The sequence below is a fragment of the Manis pentadactyla genome, chromosome Y, assembly GCF_030020395.1.
Source record: "Manis pentadactyla isolate mManPen7 chromosome Y, mManPen7.hap1, whole genome shotgun sequence".
NCBI classification, from domain to species: Eukaryota; Metazoa; Chordata; class Mammalia; order Pholidota; family Manidae; genus Manis; species Manis pentadactyla.
The window spans coordinates 24612758-24634365 of NC_080039.1; the positions used below are offsets into that span (position 1 = coordinate 24612758).

General features: G+C 38.9%; 1 protein-coding gene across 3 annotated transcripts in view; it reads left to right on the top strand.

Annotated features, from left to right (window-relative positions):
• Positions 1-21608, top strand: part of LOC130682127 (probable ubiquitin carboxyl-terminal hydrolase FAF-X) — a 193361-nt gene that overhangs the window by 151530 nt on the left and 20223 nt on the right. The window lies entirely within an intron of this gene.

The window sequence follows — 21608 nt, forward strand, 5'->3', positions numbered from 1 at the left end:
TGAGATTTACTTCTGTAAAGAAGGCCTCATAGCAGAGCAGAGATGTTCAGCGCTCTGTAAAGTAGTCAAATTCTGCTTTATAGAGAGGGCTTAAGAGCTTTAGAGCTTCGATTTATGCTGTTTATACCAGCAGTACTCTGAATGGCTGTACTTATCCAGTGTTAACAATTCTAATCATGTCACATAATTTAACTCATATAATCTATGAAGAATGCATTGTCTCTACATGAGAAATGTTGGAGAAAAACTATGGGAAGGTTAAATATTTTTGTTACCGAAAGTTCTATTTTTGTCTCTTTTGTCTGATGAGAAAGCATTCATTTGTCTCCAGTCCATTCTGGTCAACTAAATCTTTGATTGTTACATTATACTACCTCCAGTAGAGCATAACTCTACTGGAGGTAGTATATTTTAATAACTCTATTTTTTAATAACTCATCTGTGAAATTGCCAGGATAAGCACCAATATTAGTAAGTTGAAAGTTCTGTGGTTTAGATATATGAGTACAAAATAATGCAGATCTTCCACTGTTTGTATCTGTCTCAGCTTCGCTCTACTTGTAAATTGAGGTTAGCTAATCAAATTATGTTCTTTGGTTTGTAGAGTAATGTTGATCCGCGAGATGATGTTTTTAGATGTCCTCAACAATATGAAGACAAACCAGCATTAAGTAAGACAGAAGATCAGAAAGAGTACAATATTGGTGTCTTAAGATACCTTCAGGTCATCTTTGGTCATTTAGCTGCTTCTCGTTTACCATACTTTGTGCCCAGAGGATTTTGGAAAGAGTTCAGGTAATTAATGGATAGATGTTAATTGTAGTTTCTCAAAATCTCAATATTTTAAACTCTCTTTTTTGTTTGAATATACTAACTTTAAAATACATGTTCAAACCCTCTTAGACTGTCCTCTTTCCTACAGCATAGAAAAAAATATTTGGATGTATATTTGGAGTTTTTTCTATACAATTACTCCAAAAGGAGGAGGAGAAAATTTTCACAGTAAAGAGAAGCAGTGTTCTTTACTTTAAGATATACTTAACTTTTTAATATGGAAAACCTGTGCATTGCACAAAAACAAAATACTAGAATATAGTCATCTGGATTCAACAGTTCTAAAGCAGATGTTAGACATTGTTTTTTATTCTTCATTGATGAGTGTAAGGTGCTTTTTTTTTTCTTTTTTTTTTGATATCATTAATGTACATTTTCCTGAACAACATTGTAGTTTACTAGACTTCCCCTATTATCAACTGCTCACCAAATAACCCTTTACAGTCACCGTCCATCAGCATAGTAAGATGCTATAGAATCACTACTTGTCTTCCCTGTGTTATACTGCCTTCCCTGTGTCCCTCCCACTACATTACACATGCTAATCTTAGTGACCCTTTTTCCACCTTATCCCTCCCATCCCACCCATCCATCCCAGTCCCTTTCCGTTTGATAACTGTTAGTCCATTCTTGGGTTAGGTGAGTGTTGCTGCTCTGTTCCTTCAGTTTTTACTTTGTTCTGAGTATAAGGTTTTTTTAATAAGCATACCATAATATTGTTATCACACCTCAATAAAAATTCCTTAATATCACTGCACCCACGTCACTGAAATAAATTTACAGGATTGTTTAATTTTTTTTTTCTTAACACTATATTTACAAGCAGGCCCACGGTCCATTTATGGCAGGCAGTTGGCCAAAGTATTTTTGTTTTTTCTTTTGGTATCTTTAATCTACAATTACGTGAGGAACATTCTGTTTACTACACAGCCCCCTTCACCACGTCCCCCCCCACACCCCATTAAACTCTCTGTCCATCAGCGTACTGACATGCTATAGAGTCACTACTTTTCTTCTCTGTGTTGTACAGCCCTCCCCATGCCCCACCTCACATATTATAAATGCTAATCATAATCCCCCCTTATCCCTCCCTTCCCACCCATCCTCCCCAGTCCCTTTCCCTTTGGTAACTGTTAGGCCGTTTCTGGGTTCTGTGAGTCTGTTTCTGTATTTTGTTCCTTCAGGTTTTTCTTTGTTCTTATACTCCACAGATGAGTGAAGTCATTTGATACTTGTCATTCTCCGCCTGGCTTATTTCACAGAGCATAATACCCTCTAGCTCCATCCATGTTGTTGCAAATGGCAGGATTTGTTTTCTTCTTATGGCTGAATAATATTCCATTGTGCATATATGTACCACGTCTTCTTTATCCATTCCCTAGTGATGGACACTTAGGTTGCTTCCGTTTCTTAGCTACTGTAAATAGTGCTGCAATAAACATAGGGATGCATATGTCTTTTTCAAACTGGGATGCTGCACTCTTTGGGTAAATTCCTAGGAGTGGAATTCCTAGCTCAAATGGTATTTCTATGTTGAGTTTTGTGAGGAAACTCAACACTGCTCTCCACAATTGTTGAACTAATTTATATTCCCACCAGCTGTGTAGGAGGGTTCCCTTTACTCCACAAAGTCATCCACATTTGTTGTTGTTTGTCTTTTGGATGGTGGTGATCCTTACTGGTGTGAGGTGATACCTCATTGTGGTTTTAATTTGCTTTTTTCCTATGACTAGTGATGTGGAGCATCTTTTCATGTCTGTTGGCCATCTGAATTTCTTCTTTGGAGAACTGTCTGTTTGGCTCCTCTGAGATTGTTTTTTGATTGGATTATTTGCTTTTTGTTTGTTGACGTGTGTGAGCTCTGTGTATGTTTTGGATGTCAACCCTTTATCGGATCTGTCATTTATGATGTTATTCTCCCATACTGTAGGATGCCTTTTTGTTCTATTGGTGGTGTCCTTTGCTGTACAGAAGCTTTACAGCTTGATACAGTCCCGCTTGTTCATTTTTGCTTTTGTTAACCTAGCCCGAGGAGATGTGTTCATGAAGAAGTTGTTCATGTTTATGTCGACGAGATTTTTGCCTATGTTTTTTCCTAAGAGTTTTATGGTTTTATGACTTACATTCAGGTCTTTAATCCATTTCCAATTTACTTTTGTGTATGGGGTTAGACAAGAATCCAGTTTCATTCTCTCACATGTAGCTGTCCAGTTTTGCCAACACCAGCTGTTGAAGAGGCTGTCATCTCCCCATTGTATGTCCATGGTTCCTTTATCGTATATTAATTGGCCACATATCCTTTTGGGTTATTATCTGGACCCTCTGTTCTGTTCCACTGGTCTGTAGGTCTGTTCCTGTGCCAGTGCCAAATTGTCTTGATTACTGTGGCTTCGTAGTAGAGCTTGCAGTTGGGGAGCGAGTTCCCCCCTCCTTTATTCTTCCTTCTCAGGATTGCTTTGGCTATTCAGGGACTTTTGTGGTTCCATATGAGTTTTAGAACTATTTCTTCCAGTTCGTTTTAGAATTCTTTTGGTATTTTGATAGGCATTGCATTGAATCTGTAGATTGCTTTAGGCAGAATGTCCATTTTGACCATATTCTTCCTAGCCAAGAGCATGGGATGAGTTTCCATTTGTTAGTGTCCTCTTTAATTTCTCTTAGGAGTGTCTTGTAGTTTTCAGGGTATAGGTCTTTCACGTCCTTGGATAGGTTTATTCGTGGGTATTTTGTTCTTTTTGATGCAATTGTGAATGGAATTGTTTTCCTGATTTCTCTTTCTGCTAGTTTGTCATTGGTGTATAGGAAAGCAACAGATTTGTGTGTAGTAATTTTGTATCCCGGAGCCTTGCTGAATTCATATATTAGTTCTAATAGTTTTGGAGTGGAGTCTTCAGGGTTTTTCACGTACAATATCATGTCATCTGCAAAGAGTCACAGTTTGACCTCTTTACCATTCTAAACACCGTGTATTTTTTTTGTTTTGTCTGATTGCCCTCAGCGAGGACGTCCGGAACTATGTTGAATAGCGGGGTAGAGTGGGCATCCCTGTCCTGTTCCCGATCTCCAAGGGAAGCCTTTCAGCTTCTCACTGTTACGTATGATGTTGGCTGTGGGTTTGTCATATGTGGACTGTATTATGTTGATCTACTTGCCCTCTCTACCCATTTTATTGAGAGTTTTATCGTGAATGGATGTTGAACTTCGTCATATGCTTTCTCAGCATGTATGGAGATGATTATGTGGTTTTTGTCCTGTTTGTTGATGTGGTGCATGATGTTGATGGATTTTCAAATGTTGTACCATCCTTGCATTGCTGTGATGAATCCCACTTGGTCATGGTGTATGATCAGCTTGGTGTATTTTTGAATTCGGTTTGCTAATATTTTGTTGAGTATTTTTGCATCTATGTTCATCAGGGATATTGGTCTGTAATTTTCTGTTTTAGTGGGGTCTTTGCTTGGTTTTGGTATGAGAGTGATCCTGGCTTCATAGAAAGAGTTTGGAAGTATTCCGTCCTCTTGTCTTTTTTGGAAAACTTTAAGGAGAATGGGTATTATGCCTTCCCTGTATGTCTGATAAAATTCTGCGGTGCATCCATCTGCCCCGGGGGTTTTGCTCTTGGGTAATTTTGATTACTGATTAAATTTCATTGCTGGTGATTAGTTTGTTTAGATTTTCCATTTCTTCCGTGGTCAGTCTTGGAAGGTTGTATTTTTCTAGGAAGTTGTCCATTTCTTCGAGGTTTTCTACCTTGTTATTGTATAGATCTTCATAGTATTCTTTAATAATTCTTTGTATTTCTGTGGGGTTGGGGTCCATTGTTATATTTCCTTCCTCATTTCTGATTCTGTTTATATGTGGAGATTCTCTTTTTCTCTTAAAAAGTCAGGTTAGCAGTTGATATTTTGTTTATTTTCTCAAAGAACCAGCTCTTGTTTTCATTGATTTTTCTATCCTTTTATTCTTCTCAGTTTTATTTCCTCTCTGTACTTTATTATGTCCCTCCTGCTGATTTTGGGCCTCATTTGTTCTTTTTCCAATTTCAATAATAGTGACTTTAGACTATTCACTTTGGATTGTTCTTCCTTCTTTAAACAGGCCTGGATTGTTACGTACTTTCCTCTTAGAACTGCCGTCGCTGCATCTCACAGAATTTGGGTCCTTGTGTTGTTGTCATTTGTCTCCATATATTGCTTGATCTCTATTTTAGTTTGGTCATTGATCCATTGATTATTTAGGAGCATGTTGTTTGGCCTCCATGTGTTGGTGGCCTTTTTGTTTTCTTTGTTCAATTTATGTCTAGTTTTATACCTTTGTGGTCTTATGAAGTTGTTTGGTAGAATTTCAGTCTTTTTGAGTTTACTGAGGCTCTTTTTGTGGCCTAGTATGTGGTCTGTTCTGTAAAATGTTCCATGTGCACTTGAGAAAAACATGTATCCTGCTGCTTTTGGGTGTAGAGTTCTGTAATGTCTATTAGGTCCGTCTGTTCTAGTGTGTTGTTCAGTGCCACTATGTCCTTACTTAATTTTTGTGTGGTGGAACTGTCCTTTGAAGGGAGTGGTGTGTTGACGTCTCCTAGAAAGAACGCATTGCATTCTATTTCCTCCATTAACTCTGTTAGTATTTCTTTCACACATGTTGGTGCTCCTGTATTGAGTGCATATATATTTATAATGGATATATATCCTCTTGTTGGACTGACCCGTTTACCGTTACGTAATGTCCTTCTTTATCTCTTGGTACTTTCTTTGTTTTGATGTCTATTTTGTCTGATACAAGTACTGCAACACCTGCTTTTTTCTCCCTGTTGTTTGCATGAAATATCTTTTTCCATCCCTTGACTTTTAGTCTGAGTATGTCTTTGGGTTTGAGGTGAGTCTCTTGTAAGCAGCATATAGATGGGTCCTGTATTTTTATCCATTCTATTACTCTGTGTCTTGACTGGTGCATTCAGTCTGTTTATATTTTGGTGCTTGTCAAAAGGTATGTACTTACTGCCATTGCTGGCATTAGATTCGTGGTTACCAAAGTTCAGGGGTAGCTTCTTCACTATCTTATCGTCTAACTTAACTCACTTATTAAGCTCTTATAAACACAGTCTGATAATTCTTTATTTCGCTCCCTTCTCATTCCTACTTCTCCATTCTTTACATGTTAGGTGTTTTAATGTGTACTGTTTTATGTTTCCTTTGACTGCATTTGTGCATAGTTGATTTTATTTTTTGCCTTTAGTTAGTATTTGGTTGGTCTGCTTTCCTTGGTGTGATTTTATTTTCTCTGGTGACATCTGTTTAGCCTTAGGAGTGCTTCCATCTAGAGCCGTCCCTTTAAAATACCCTGCAGATGTGGTTTGTGGGAGGCAAATTCTCTCAGCTTTTGCTTGATTGGCAATTGTTTAATCCCTCCTTCATATTTAAATGATAATCGAGCTGGATGCAGTATTCTTCGTTCAAGGACCTTCTGTTTCACTGCATTAAATATATCATGCCATTCTCTCCTGGCCTGTAAGGTTTCTGTTGAGATGTCTGATGATAGCCTGATGGCTTTCCTTTGTAGGTGACCTTTTCTGTCTCTCTGGCTGCCTTTAAAACTCTGTCCTTGTCCATGATCTTTGCCATTTTAATTATTATGTGTCTTGGTGTTGTCTCCGTTGGGTCACTTGCTTTTGGAGTTCTGTGGGCTTCCAGGGTTGGAGAGCCTATTTCGTCCCCCAGTTTGGGGAAGTTTTCAGCAATTACTTCTTCAAAGACACTTTCTTTCCCTTTTTCTCTCTTCTTCCTCTTCTGGTACCCCCCTTGTAATGCGAGTATTTTTCCGCTTGGATTGGTCACACAGTTCTCTTAATATTCTTTCATTCCTGGAGATCCTTTTATCTCTCTCTGTCTCTGCTACTCTGTATTCATGTTCTCTGCTTTCTGTTCCATTAATGGCCTCTTGCACCTCACCTAGTCTCCTCTTAAGGCCTCTATCGATTGTTTCATTTCTGTTATCTCCCTCCGGACTTCATCCCTTAGCTCTTGCATGTTTCTCTGCAGGTCCATCAGCATGGTTATGGCTTTTATTTTGAATTCTTTTTCAGGATGATTTGTTATATCTATCTCAGCAGGCCCTCTCAGGTTGTCTGACTGACTTTTGACTGGACAAGGTTCTTCTGCCTTTTCATGGTGATAAAAGTGGTCACAGGCAGGTGACACATGTGTCACCTGGGAGAAAACCAGGTCCCTTACTGCTTGCTGGTTGCCCTTCCCTCCTCTGCTGCCTGTGACAGTTATCCACACACTGGGAACAGGCTACAGGTTACTCCCCTGAGCCGCGGCGGGCAGGGCATCCCACAGCCCTGTTGGGGAGAGGCAGGCGAGCTGGGTGTGCTCTCATGCGAGTACGGCGCCCCTTTGCGCCTCTGCTTGCACCGGGCATCTGCTCGCCAGCTGCGGACCCTGGTCTGGCCTGCATGGCTGTGTGCTGGGAGGATGTTCTGGGTGGCTGCTGTAGGCGTGGTCACCTCCCAGCCTGCTCTGCCAGGCCCTCACATGAGGGGGAGTGCATGGCAGGCTGCTTATCGCCATGAGGGACTTTGGAGCTGCATTGCCACCCAGGGGTGAGGGTACCTGAAGTTCCCTGGGGTTCCCAGATGCTGGGCTGAGTGTGCGGAGATGATTCCATCCAGCTGTGAAGCTCCTGTCCCTTTCAAAAAGCACTCTTTTCTTTTGTCCCAGGAGTTCGGGCTGCGGGGAACCACTCGCAGATTTTACTTTTCTGTTCTCCTAATATCCAGCACAGCATGCAATGTGTGTCTGTGCTCGTGGTGTGGATTACCAAGGCTGGTTATTTAGCAATCCTGTGCTTCCACTCTGTCCAAACTCTGACCCCTTTCCTCCCGCTGGTGGGCTGGGGTCGGGGGAGCGCTTGGGTTCCATCCGGCCACGGCTTGTATCTCTCCCCCTGTTGTATTTTCAAATATATATATGGTTTTGGGAAGGGTTCTGCTGCCCTACTCACGCTGTCATCTTCCTCTCGAATCCAGAAGTTTTTTTTTTTATTATACAGATTTCTTTTTCCTTTCTTGTGTTGGTGCTGCAGCTTGGTTAGTTGGGATTTGAGTGTGGACTTTTGTTTGTTTGTTTGTTTGTTTTTGGTTCATTCTGTTGCTTTCGAGCTGTTTTGCAATTATCAATAAGGAAATCAGGTAGTTTGCCCTGGAAACTCTCTCACAGTCTGGATTTTCCTAATTGTAGTGCTCTGGTGTTCTGTATTATTTTATCTTTGCTCTGTTCCTGTATTTATTAGCTTTGCAGATAAAACATTCTGTCACAAATTTAACTCTGCCGCAGTAACAAGAAAGCAGCTATAGATAATATGTAAGTAAGTGAGGTATGGCTGTGTTTCAATAAAACTTTGTTCATGGACTTTGGAATTTGAATTCATACGATTTTCATTTGTCATGAAATAGTACCAGTTTGGCTTATTTTCAACCATTTGAACCTATATATAATACTATTCTTAGGTCTTGGGTGATTGTGGGCTTTATTTGGTTCAAAAGCTGTAGTTTTCATAGCCAGCCAATATCAAGATGCTTGACCACTTAAAGTATCATTTTATTTCCCATTTGGAATGGGCAAGAGTGCTTAATAGGTGGTGATTTTACTCTCTTGGAGAGATACAAAATGTCTTTTTGTGGTTTTGAGTCATTTAGTTACAGTTAGGTCCCCATTATTTTTTTCATTATGGTCAGAAATTGACATTGATTATCATCCGTGTATTAGATTGAATCTATAAGAGAAGCTTGCTGTCATCATTTACCCTTACTATGTAAATGTATAAGAACCAGGATACTTTTTAAGTCTTATTTTGTAAGTTTGTTAAGTAATCAAACACTGTTCTAGCATCCTCCTAAAATGACCAATAAAATTTTCTCTGTTTTTAGGTTTTTAAGCCTAAAAATCTTGACCTGGTTTCCTTTCTCTTGCAAATTTTGTCAACTCCTATCATGTGTCATGTCCAACTGTAACTACCAACTACCTAAGACTAAGAGCGTTACTGTAACTAGGAGAGCTATCTCTTCTTACTATATAAAAAAGGGCTACAGTCATTCACAGGAATTCAGAATGCTTTCTGCAGAATTACGATTGCAAGTGGATAAACGAAGGGATCAGCTGACATCTGGGGTCACGCTTTCTGTTGGATTCAGAGCAATACCCCTAATATATATACATAGATGTGAGCATTGTCACTTAAAGTTCTTTTGAACATCACAGATTTAGAAGTACAATGACCCCTATTCTCATCATTCGTTTCTATATTCCACAAGATGAACTATCAGTGTACATTTTAAGGATAATTTACATATATACAATGCTTCCTTCCAGATACAGGCCTTTCTGCTTCCAGTTCTGTCACCTGGTATAGACCTTTCTGTCTTTATCCTGTTTGTCTTGTCTCTGACTCAGGACTTTCTTCAGCATATTCCAGTCAACATTTCTGTTGTTGTTCTTCCAAATTGGTATACTATGAGATTTTATCTTAAACTCTTTCACGCGATTATGTGCATGTATTTAGATAGTAATTAGATAGTAATTAGATAGTAGAACCATAAATGCATGTTTGTATTTGTATCTTCATATGTCTACTTATAACTGGATATATAGATAAGTATAATTATGCTCCTGCCGAATCTTCATGTTTGTACTTAAATATATGTAGTTTTTTTGTCTCACAGATATTCTCTCCATATAAATGATGGCACTCACAATTTGTCTAGCACTTTTATATTACCTGCAATCCACTCACATAATAGCCTCTTCAGGGTTTTTTTCTTGTAACTCTTTAAAAGTATACAATAGTGGTGCAGGCTACATTCAAAATGTTTGTGTCATCATTACTGTCCAGTTTTAGAGTACTTTCATCACCCAAGAGAAGTCCCACAAGCCTGTTAAAAAGTTACTCTCCAATTCTCCCCTTTTTCCAACTTTGATAAAAGAAAGCTTAGTTTTCTCTATATATGAGTGAAAGAGAGAATATTGAAAGGCCCTGGAGACTGAGGCATCATGTTGAGAGAAACAAAGTGTCTATCTGAATATTTCATATAGAGCCACATAATATGTGGGCATTTTGGGGCCTGACCTCTTTGACTAAGCATGTTTATAGGGTGCCTCAACTTTCTGACATATATCAGAGCATCATTTCATGGCCAAATGATACCCATTGTATGGGTACCTCACATTTTGGTGATTCCTTCATCAGTTGATGGACACTTGGACGGTTTTTAGTGATTGTGAATAGTACATATGTCAGCATTCAGGATGTGTAGGTTTTTGTGTGGACTTAAGTTTACATTTGTCTCAGGAGTCAAGTTGCAGGGCCATATAGTAATTCTTTAACTTTTTGAGGAACCACCAAACTCTTCCATGTCCTCTGTATCATTTTACTTTCCCACCATCAAAGTATGAGGGTTGCATTTTTTTCAGCCAATATTAATACTATTCATATTTTTTCCCTTTTTTCATTCCCTGCTCTTGCCTTTCATATTATCCTTCTTTATAGATGTGAAGAGGTCTCACTGTGGTTTTAGTTTACAGTTTCCTAATGATTAACATAGTTGAACATCTTGTGTTTATTGGCTACTTAGTTTTGTTGTTGTTTTTAAGGGAAATACCTATTCACATACTTTCCCATCGTCTTTTTGTTACATTGTGAGAGATTTTGGGGCACTTATCATAATAGGCCCTAATAGATAAGTGATTTACAAATACTCTCTCACATTCTGTAGATGGTCTTTTCACTGTCTTAATGTACTTTAATGCACAAAGATTTTAAATATTGATGAAGTCTTTCTTATCAGTTTTTCTCTTGGTTTTATAATCTAACTCACTAATATTTTTGATAATCAACTGTATGTAACATAAACCTTGCTGTTTTCAGAAAGTGTTTTTAGGTGTACCGTTCAGTGACATTAAGCACATTCACATTTTGTTCTCCATCACCCATCTTCCTTCACAACATTTATTATCATCCAAAATTGAAACTCAGTGTGCATTAATAATAATCGCTCCCTTCACTGTGACTTTTATGTGTTGATTTTTGTTTCCTAAAACTTAGCTGAATTTGTTGCTGAATGAACAGGTTTTTTCGATCTTCAGGATTTCCAGTTTGAATGCCTTTATTCTTCTCTTGACAAAATAGTCTAGGTAAAAGTCCAGTGCTGTGCAGATACAAGGGAAGAAAGAAAGCAGGTCATCCTTGCCTTATTCCTGCTCTTAGAGAAAATCTTTCAGTGTTTTACCATTAGATCTTTACCTCACAACATGTCTATTAACACTGACTCAAACTGGATTAAATACCTAAACATGAGAGACAAAATTATAAAACTTTTAGAAGAGAACCTAGGGGAAAAGCTTTGTGACACTGAATTTGACTGATTTCTTGGTATGACACTAAAGGCACAGGAAACGACAGAAAGAAATAGTTGAAGAATCAAACATACATATCCCCTGAAAATGTTCTTCGACAGTGAAAGGGAAATAAGTACATTCTAAAGTAAATAGGAATTTGTGTGGAATTTCTCCACAACTCCTGCTCTAGAATTCTCAAAGGTCTGGTGACAGGGAAAATATTGCCAAGAGAAACTTGGAATTTCAAGAATATAGGAAGAGCCACAGATAGGTGAATTACTGGGTTTTTATAGAAGTCTACTTTGTTCTCAGATTTAACTTCTATAAATATTGCAACCAAAAATAACACCAGGTAAAGAAATCACTGAGTATGTATTGAAAAACCTTAGACATTTGTAATATAAAGGAAAAATTAAGGCAGTTTTATGGCTTTGAGGCTCTGTGTGTTACTTGAATATCAGAAGATAACCTCTGTGGAAAACCTAGAAGAAATGGACAACTTCCTAGAAAACTAAAGCCTTCCAACGCTGACCAAGGAAGAAACAGAAAATCTAAACAGACCAATTAACAGCAAAGAAATTGAATCGGTAATCAAAAAAATACACAAGAACAAAACACCTGGGCCAGATAGATTCACTGCGGGATTTTATCAGACATATGCATATAGAGAAGACATGATACCCATTCAAATTAAGGTTTTCCAAAAAACAAAAGGAGGGACTACTTCCAAACTCATTCTTTGAATCCAGCATCACTCTAGTACCAAAACCAGGCAAAGACACCACCAAAACAGAAAATTACAGACCAATATCCTTAATGAACATAGATGCAAAAGTACTCAAGAAAATAAGAGCAAACCAAATTCAAAAATACATCAAGATGGTCATACACCATGATCAAGAGGGATTCATCGCAGGGATGCAAGGATGGTACAACATTCAGAAATCCACGAACGTTCTCCACCACATGATAAAAAGAAGGACAAAAACCACATAATCATCTCCATAGATGCCGAAAAAGCATTTCACATCTATTCATGATAAAAACTCTCCACAAAATGGGTATAGAGGGCAAGTACCTCAACATAATAAAGGCCATATAGGACAAGCCCACAGCCACTATCATAGTTAACAGCGAGAAGCTGAAAGTGTTTCCTCTAAGATGAGGAACAAGACAGGGATGCCCACTCTCCCACTGTTATTCAACATAGTACTGTAGGTCCTAGCCATGGCAATCAGACAAAGCAAAGAAATTTAATGCATCCAAATAGGTAAAGAAGAAGTCAAACTGTCACTCTTTGCAGATGACATGATATTGTATATAAAAAAGCCATAACGACTACACTCCAAAACTACTAGAACAAATATCTGAATTCAGCAAAGTTGCAGAATACAAAATTAACACACAGAAATCTATTGCTTTCCTAGACAGTAATGATGAGCGAGCAGAAAATCAGGAAAACAATTCCATTCACAATTGAATGAAAAAGAAGAAAATGCCTAGGAATAAACCTAACCAAGGAAGTGAAAGACTTATACCCTGAAAACTGCAAGATGCTCTTGGCTAGGAAGAATTAATATTGTCAAAATGGACATCCTGCCCAAAGCAATATACAGATTCAGTGCAATCCCTATCCAAATACCAATAGCCAGCCTCCTTCAACAAACTGGAAGCAGTAGTGTTAAAATTCATAGGCAGCCACCAAAGACCCCGAATAGCTGAGGCAATCCGTAGAAGGAAGAGTGAAGTGGGAGGGATCTCGCTTCCCAACTTCAAGCTCTACTACAAAGCCACAGTAATCAAGACAATTTGGCACTGGCACAAGAACAGACCCACAGACCAGTGGAACAGGATACAGAGTCCAGACGTTAACCCAAACGCATGTGGTCAACTAGTGTATGATAAAGGAGCCATGGACATACAATGGGGGAAATGACAGCCTCTTCAATAGCTGGTGTTGGCAAAACTGGACAGCTACATGTAAGAGAATGAAACTGGATCACTGTCGAAGCGCATACACAAAAGCAAATTCGAAATGGTTTAAAGACTTGAACGTAAGTCATGAAACAGAAAAAAACAAAAGCAAAAATCTCTTGGACAAAAACAGGAGCAACTTCTTCATGTACATATCTCCCCAGGCAAGGGAAACAAGCAAAAATGAACAAGTGGGACTATATCAAGCTGAAAAGCTTCTGAACAGCAAAGGACACCACCAGTAGAACAAAAAGGCATCCTACAGAATGGGAAAACATATTCATGAATGACAGATCTGATAAAGGGTTGACATCCAAAATATATAGAGAGCTCACGCGCTTCAACAAAAAGCAAACAATCCAATTAAGAAATGGGCACAGGATCTAAACAGACAGTTCTCCAAAGCAGAAATTCAGATGGCCAACTGACACATGAAAAGATGCTCCACATCGCTAGTCATCAGAGAAATGCAAATTAAAACCACGATGCGATATCACCTCACACCAGTAAGGGTCACCACCATCCAAAAGACAAAGAACATCAAATGTTGGTGAGGTTATGAAGAAAGGGGAACCCTCCTACACTGCTGATGGGAATGTAAGTTAGTTCAACCATGTGGAAAGCAGTATGGAGATGACTCGAAAAGCTCAAAATAGAAATACCATTTGACCCAGGAATCCCACTAATAGGAATGCTGCAACCCAGTTTGAAAAAGACAGATGCACCCCTATGTTTATTGCAGCACTATTTACAATAGCCAAGAAATGGAAGCAACCTAAGTGTCCCATCAGGAGATGAATGGATAAAGAAATGGGGTACATACACACAATGGAATATCATTCAGCTGTAAGAAGAAAACAAATCCTACCATTTGCAAAAACGTGGATGGAGCTAGAGGGTATTGTGCTCACTGCAATAAGCCAGGCGGAGAAAGACAGGTACCAAATGATTTCACTCATCTGTGGAGTATAAGAACAAAGAAAAAAAACTGGAGAGCAAAACAGCAGCAGACTCACAGAACCCAAAAATGTACTAACAGTTACCAAAGGGAAAGGGACTGGGGAGGATGGTTGGGAAGAGAGGTATACGGGGGGAAAAAGAACAAAAGGGGGCACTATGATTAGCATGTATAATGTGAGGGTGCATGGGGAGGGCTGTACAACACAGAAGACAAGTAGTGATTCTCCAGCATCTTACTACGCTAATGGACAGTCACTGTAATGGGGTAGGTGGTGGGGTACTTGGTGAAGGGGGAGCCCAGTAAACATAATGTTCCTCATGTAATTGTAGGTTAGTGATAGCAATAGTAACAAAAAACAAAATCCCTCAGCCAGGTTGATCAGTATTCTGATTATTCTGAGCTCTATCACCATAGGTTCATTCTACATGTTTTAGAATTTCATAGAAAGGATCATATAATATGTACTTCTTGTGATTTACTTATTTGGCTTTTGTAGGTTTTTAAAGCAGCTTTTATTGTATTATAAAATACACAACATAAAATTTAGCATTTTAGCCATAAAAAAAAGATACCGTCTGTATATGTTCTAAAAATAATTCTTAAGGCTGCCATATTTAAAAATCAAACAGAAAGATACATAGGCAAAAAGCCAACAGATGCATTGAAACTGAATGTTAAAATATAATTAATACATAAAAGGGCAGAAAGAAAAATTCCTCATCTACAAACAGCAAAAGAATGACATGTGCTTAAATTCGGTTAAATCAGTACTATGTAAAATGTAAATTAGTCCAATTGAAAGACATTGATTGTCCAGATTAGATTAAAAATAATTTCTGTGCTCTCTCCATGAGACCCCGTTTAAATAGAATGCTATAGATTAAACGTTAAAGGGATTAAAGCACACAATGCATATCACAACACACACATCGGATTGATAATATTTAAAAAATGACAATACCAAATGTTGGGTAGGATGTAGAAAATCTCGGACACCTGTTGTGGGTGTGAGTAGAAAATACCATAGCCACTCTGGAAAGCAGTATTTTACAAAATTGAATATTCACTAAGTATACAATACAGCAATTGCAGTTATTAAGATTTATGCCAGAGAAAACAATACTTAGGCTCACACCAAAATTTCTACATGAATGTTCATACAGTTCTGAATAGATGAACAGGCTGGAAACAATTATGTTCTTCTACAACTCAGGTTAGTCAAACTGGTGTAATGGTGTTACATTGAAAAGGTTCAGTGGATTTCAGCAATATGCTTATGCTGAGTAAAAAGAACTAACTACAAAAGTCATATACTCTGTAATAGTCCTTTTTTTTTTTTTTACTGACGTCTAGTGGGTATACAATCTTGTATTAGATTCAAGTATACGACACAGTGGTTCACCAGTTACCCACATGATTAAATTGTTTACCCCACCAGTGTGGCTACTATCTGTCTACCTAGAAAGACATCGCAGAATCATTAGCTGTATTCACCATGCTCTTCTACCATCCCTGTGACCAGCTTGTGTTATGATTGAGAATTGTTGTGTCCCTTTATCTCCTTCACCTTCCTCACTCACCTACCCCAACCCCTCCCCCATGGTAAACACCAGTCACTTCTTACTGTGAGTCTACTGCTGTTCTCGTAATTTTGTTTTGGTTTTAGATTGAGCAAGTAAGTGAAATCATATGATAGTTATCTTACTTTGCCTAGCTTATTTCACTGAGCATAACATCCTCTAGGTCCAGCCATATTCTCGCAAATGACCCAAATTATTGCAGGATTTCTTTCTTTTTGAATGGCTGAATGTGTTCATGGACACTTTGGTAGCTTACATACACATCTTGGCTGTTGTAAGTAATGTGGCAGTAAACATAGGGGCTCGTATGTCTTTCCAAATCAGGGTTTTTGTTTTCCTTGGGTAAATTCCTATATTTGGAATTCCTGGGTTAAATGGTATTTCTGTTTTAGTTTTCTCAGGAAACTCCACACTGCTTTCCTGCACTAACTGACATTTCACCAACAGTATAGAAGAATTCCCTTTTCTCTGCATCTCACCAACACTTGTCATTTCTTGTCTTTTGGTTAGTGGCCATTCTGAGTGGTGTGACGTAGTTCTCATTGTGGTTTTGAGCGCATTTCACAGATGATTAACTAAAAATATAGAGCATCTTTTCATATACCTGTTAGCCATCTTTATTTTTTGTTGGGGAAATGTCTATTCGTGTCTGCATTTTTTTTATTGGGTTATTTGATTTTTTGTCTTCTTCTGGTACCCCTATAATGCAGGTATTGTTCTGTTTCAATTGGTCACACAGTTCTCTTAGTATTCTTTCATTCCTGGAGATCCTTTTATCTCTCTCTGCATCAGCTTCTCTGTGTTCCTGTTCTCTGTTTTCTAGTTCATTGATGGTCTCTTGCATCTCGTCCATTCTGCTTTGAAGTCCTTCCAGAGACTGTTTTATTTCTGTATTCTCCCTCCGTAGTTCTTGCATATTTCTCTGCAAGTCCATCAGCATGGTTATGACTTTTGTTTTGAATTCTTTTTCAGTTAGATAGGTTAAATCTATCTCCCCAGGTTCCCTCTCAGGGGAAGAAGTCTAAGATGTCTGGGTTAGTCTTGTCTGGATCGAGTTTTTTTGCCTTTTCATGTTGATAGGCACAGTGGTTATGCTATTGACTCGACTGTCAGCTGGGAGAGCCAAGAATCTTTCCACTCGCTCCTGGCCTTTCTTTACTGGGACAACTGCGACCCCTAGTGGCTTGTGTTGGGCAATTGCGTGTAGACTGGGTCTCTGTATCTTGCCCGGCCCGTATGGAGAAAGCTCCCTTGCTGTGGGCGTGGCCAGCCTCAGGCCGCTGCTCTGCTATGGCGGGGCCTCGGAGGGGTAGTGGACGGGGGGCTGTTTGGCTGTTTACCTTCGTGAAGGGTCTCAGAGCTGTTGCCCAGGGGCTTAGTGCGCCCGGAGTTCCTTCGCTTTTCTTTGTCCCAGGGGTGCCGGCTGCAGGACCCGCTCACAGGTCTTACTGTCCTGCTTCCCTAGTTTACAGCACCCCACGCATGCACTGTATGTCTGCACTCTGGTGCGGATGGCTGGGGCTGGGTGCGTAGCAGTCCTGGACTCCCTCTCGCTCCCCGCTCCAACTCCTCTCCTCCCGCCGGGAGCTGGGGTGAGGGGCCTGAGGTCCCGCCGGGCTGCGTCTTGTATCTTACCCCTTTCCCCAGGCGCTGGGTTCTCGCAGGTGTGGTTGTAGTCTGGCTGTTGTCCTGTGTCTTCTGGTCTCTCTTTTAGGGATAGTTGTATTTGTTGTATTTTCAAAAATATATATGTTTTTGGGAGGAGATTCCCACTGTCATACTCACACCGCCATCTTGGCTCCTCCTCTCTATTTGATTTTTTTGGTGTTGAACCTTATGAGTTCTTTATATATTTTGGATGTTAACCCCTTATTGTTTGGATTGTTTCTGAATCTGCTCCCCCATATTGTAAGCTGCCTTTTTTGTTCTGCTGTTGGAGTCATTTGCTATACAGAAGCTACCAGATGGCTCAGCAGAAATTTTACAGGCCAGAAGGCAGTAGCATGAAACATCCAGTTATTAAAACAGAGAACCTTCAACCAAGAGTCCTCTCTCCTGCAATGCTATCGTTCAGAATTAAAGCACGGATTAAATATTTCCTAGATAAATGAAGTTGAAAGAATTCATCACCACTAAACTGGCCTTAACAGAGTATGTCAAAGGGACTTTTTATAGATACAAGTGTTCTGAAGGCTAAGTATTTTTATCTAAACTCGTAATAAAGGTAGTAGACCCATTACTATCCAAGCAAGTCTGAAATGAAAAAGAAAAAAGGAAAACCCAAAAGTAGTAAAATCTAGAATATGTAATATCAGTCAAGGGATACACAAAAAATGCAGATGACAACATCTAATATATAAAATGTAAAGGGAGGAGGAAGAAAAAAGTACTTTTAGAATATGTTTCATACAGAGCACTCATGAACTTAATGTAAACCATTACACAGTTAGGAAGCTACCCTTGAACCTCTGGTAATCACAAACCTAAAGCCTGTAATAGTTACAGAAAAGATTACAAAAGAGAAATACAGTCACCACACCAAGGAAAACCATCAAATAACAAGAGAACAGTATAAGAGAGAAAAAAGGAACAGAGAGGAGGTATGAAAACAACTAGAGAACAGTTACTAAAATGGCAGTAAAAATTCAAAGAGTGCGTAAGAGAGAAAGAAACAAGAGCTGTTTATATGCTGCCTACCGGAGACCCATCTCAGACCCAAAGGCAGACTGAAAGTGAAGGGATGGAAAAAGATACATCACAGAGAAAAAAGCAGGAGTGGCAGTACTTGTATCAGACTAAGTAGATTTCAAGACCAAAAAAGTAGCAGACAAAGAAGAACATTGCATAATGATAAAGGGCTCAGTCCAACAGCATATAACCATTATAAATATGTATGCACTATTCAGCCATAAGAAAGAAAGAAATCCTGCCGTTTGCAACAACATGGATGGAGCTGGAGGACATTATGCTCAGTGAAATAAGCCAGGTGGGAAAAGAAGTGCCAGATGATTTTCCTCATTTACGGAGTATAGCAACGAAGCAAAACTGAAGGAACAAAAAATAGGTTACCAAAGGGGGGAGGGGTGTGGGAGGGCTGGTGGGGAGGGAGGGAGAAGGAGATTCAGGGGTATTATGTTTAGTACACGTGGTGTGGGGGATCACGGGGAAAACAGCGTAGCACAGAGCAGGCAAATAGTGATTCTGTGGTATCTTACTACACTCATGGACAGTGACTGCATTGGGGTAAGGGGGGACTTGCTAATAAGGGTAAATGTAGTAACCACATTGTTTTTCATGTGAAACCTTTGTAAGAGAGTATATCAATAAAACCTTAATAAAAAATTTAAATAAGTAAATAATAAATATGCACCAAATACAGGAGCGCCTAAATATTTTTTAAAATACTAACAGATATAAGGGGGATATAGATCATAACACTTCATCTTAGGAGACTTTAACATATCACTCACATCAATAGATAAACTAAACAGAATGAATAAGGACATAGAGGCACTGAACAACACACTTGATCAGATGGACTTAGCAGATACTTACATAATATTCCACCCAAAGGAGCAAGATACACATTTTTGTCAAGTGTACAAGGAATGCTCTTGAGAAAATACCACATAGTAGGCCACAAAAAGAACCTTTATACATTCAGAAAGTTTTAAATTTTATCAAGCAGCTTCATAGCCCACAATGGTATGAAACTAGAAATAAATTACACAACAAAGACAAGCCCACAAACACATGGGGGCTAAACAGCATACTTCAGAGTAATCATGGTTCAGTGAACAAATTTAAACAAATCAACTGCAAGACATAGTAACTGCACTAGTCAGGGTGCAAATTAATAATATGGGTAACTCTTCAGCCACTGTGTTGTATACTTAAAACCAATATAAGATTTGTGCCAACTGAACTTCAAAAAAAAATACAAAAAGCAAATGACAAATATGGGCAGAAGTTCTGTAGGCCCTTTTTGCAGCATGGGGATCTCTTGTCATCTTGTCGTATGTGTGATGGGTCAAAATATTTAGTATGAGAAAGAGGGTTTGGAGTGCTTGAAACATAAACTTTCAGTTTTTAATATCCCATCTCTTGTCAGTCTTAATAAGATTTCTTCCTCTTCACTGGTTATATTTTTGTCTTCTCTGTGCCAGCAGGTATTGGCCCACAGTGTTACTACAGGCAGCACTGTAGATGTTCTAGCCACCTATTCATAAGCGGCTGGAAAGGACAAAAAAATCTGCTCACTGAGCTTATTTTTCAAAAAACATCGATATATAATCAGGTGATTCAAACAGCTATTTTGCAACAAGTACTACCGATTGATAACATTTATGGAATACTTAACTATATGCCAAACTTTGCTCCAAACACTTCTGTGTATTAATTCACTAAATTGTTACAGCGCAGTGAAGTAGATGTTGTTAATATGTCCATTCTGTAGGTTAGGAAATTAATATGTCCATTCTGTAGGTTAGGTACTGAGAACTTAAGTACATTCTCAATTAAGAGGTTGAGAAATGTCAAATGGAGCAAAGTTTCAGATCAACAGGAGAACTCCCTTAATTCCATCTGCTATGCTGTACTGTTTTGCCTATTTTAATACCTTGACAAGCCTGGTTCTTTCCCTAGACTGGATATCCTAGGCTTTCTGAGCTGAAAAGGAATTTATAAAGCTGAGCCACAGTGTCAGCTCATTGATTTGGAATTTGGGGCTCAGAGAGCTGAGGTGACTTTCCCAAGATTTCACAACTTTTTGAATGCAGACCTAAGCTCTGCATCCTTTCTCTTAATCAGGCTGTGTTTTTCATGTCACTTTTCATTTCCAAAGTAACATAAAATCATAGTGTTGATATCTCCTTCCATTTTACAGAAGAGAAAACTTTTTTTTTTTACTTGATCCCATGTCCTTGTTAAGTCCTTATTGCTAGAATTGGCTGCTCTGGGATTTGTGCTTTTGGAGGCCTGCAACTTTGTTTGCCCGTAGTATCTGGCTACACCTTGATATAGGTAACAGCTGTTATCAGCTATTCGTATTTTCAGTCACTAGGGTATTTGGCTGTAGTTACTTCCTGAGCTCATGGAGACAACCTTGACTGAATCACTTACGACACATTCTAATCACAACAAAGCACCTTATTCTACCAAAGTCATTCCTTTTGAAAGTGTTCCAGCTTTATCAGCAGACAGGCATCAAATGGCAATAGAAAAACTGGAAACAGACATCATAATTAGACTGGTAAATTGAAAGAACAGAGTGATTTAGCAGTGATGGAATATTTGGCAAATAATTTTTCATCTGGCCTCATCCCAACTCTTGCAAGTGAAGAATCTTCTGAGAACTGTTTGAAATGGTGGAACCGCAATTAAGCCCTTGGTCATTCACAGATAGGAAGCAGAAACAAGTACAGTTGCTAGAAAGGCACTAAGGGATTGCAGTGGAAACAAACCTGTTAAAAACCGCATAAAATGAGCACTTGAAGTACAAAAGAAGGAAGATAACCGTCACTCCAGCCTTCTGAGCCTTTTGTTAAAGTGAGAATTCGGTCTCCTAAGAAAAAGTCTTCCAGTAATCACTTCAGGAAGCCCCATTACTACAGTGTGGATGGCTAATAAGAAAAACAAAGCAATTTTTTCTTGCCACATTATTCTAGCAGGTACAGTTCCATTTTAAACAAGAAGCCACTGTTGTTTTCAGGAGTCATCGATGACTTAGACCATGAAGGGCTAGTTCTGCTGGGGTAGGGATGGGGGAAATCAGGTTGCTACTTTTCACGTTAGCCTTCGGATCCAGTAGCTCTCATCATCTTCACGTTTATGACTAGCACCCCCAAGAAGTTTACGCAGGTTTCAAAAGGA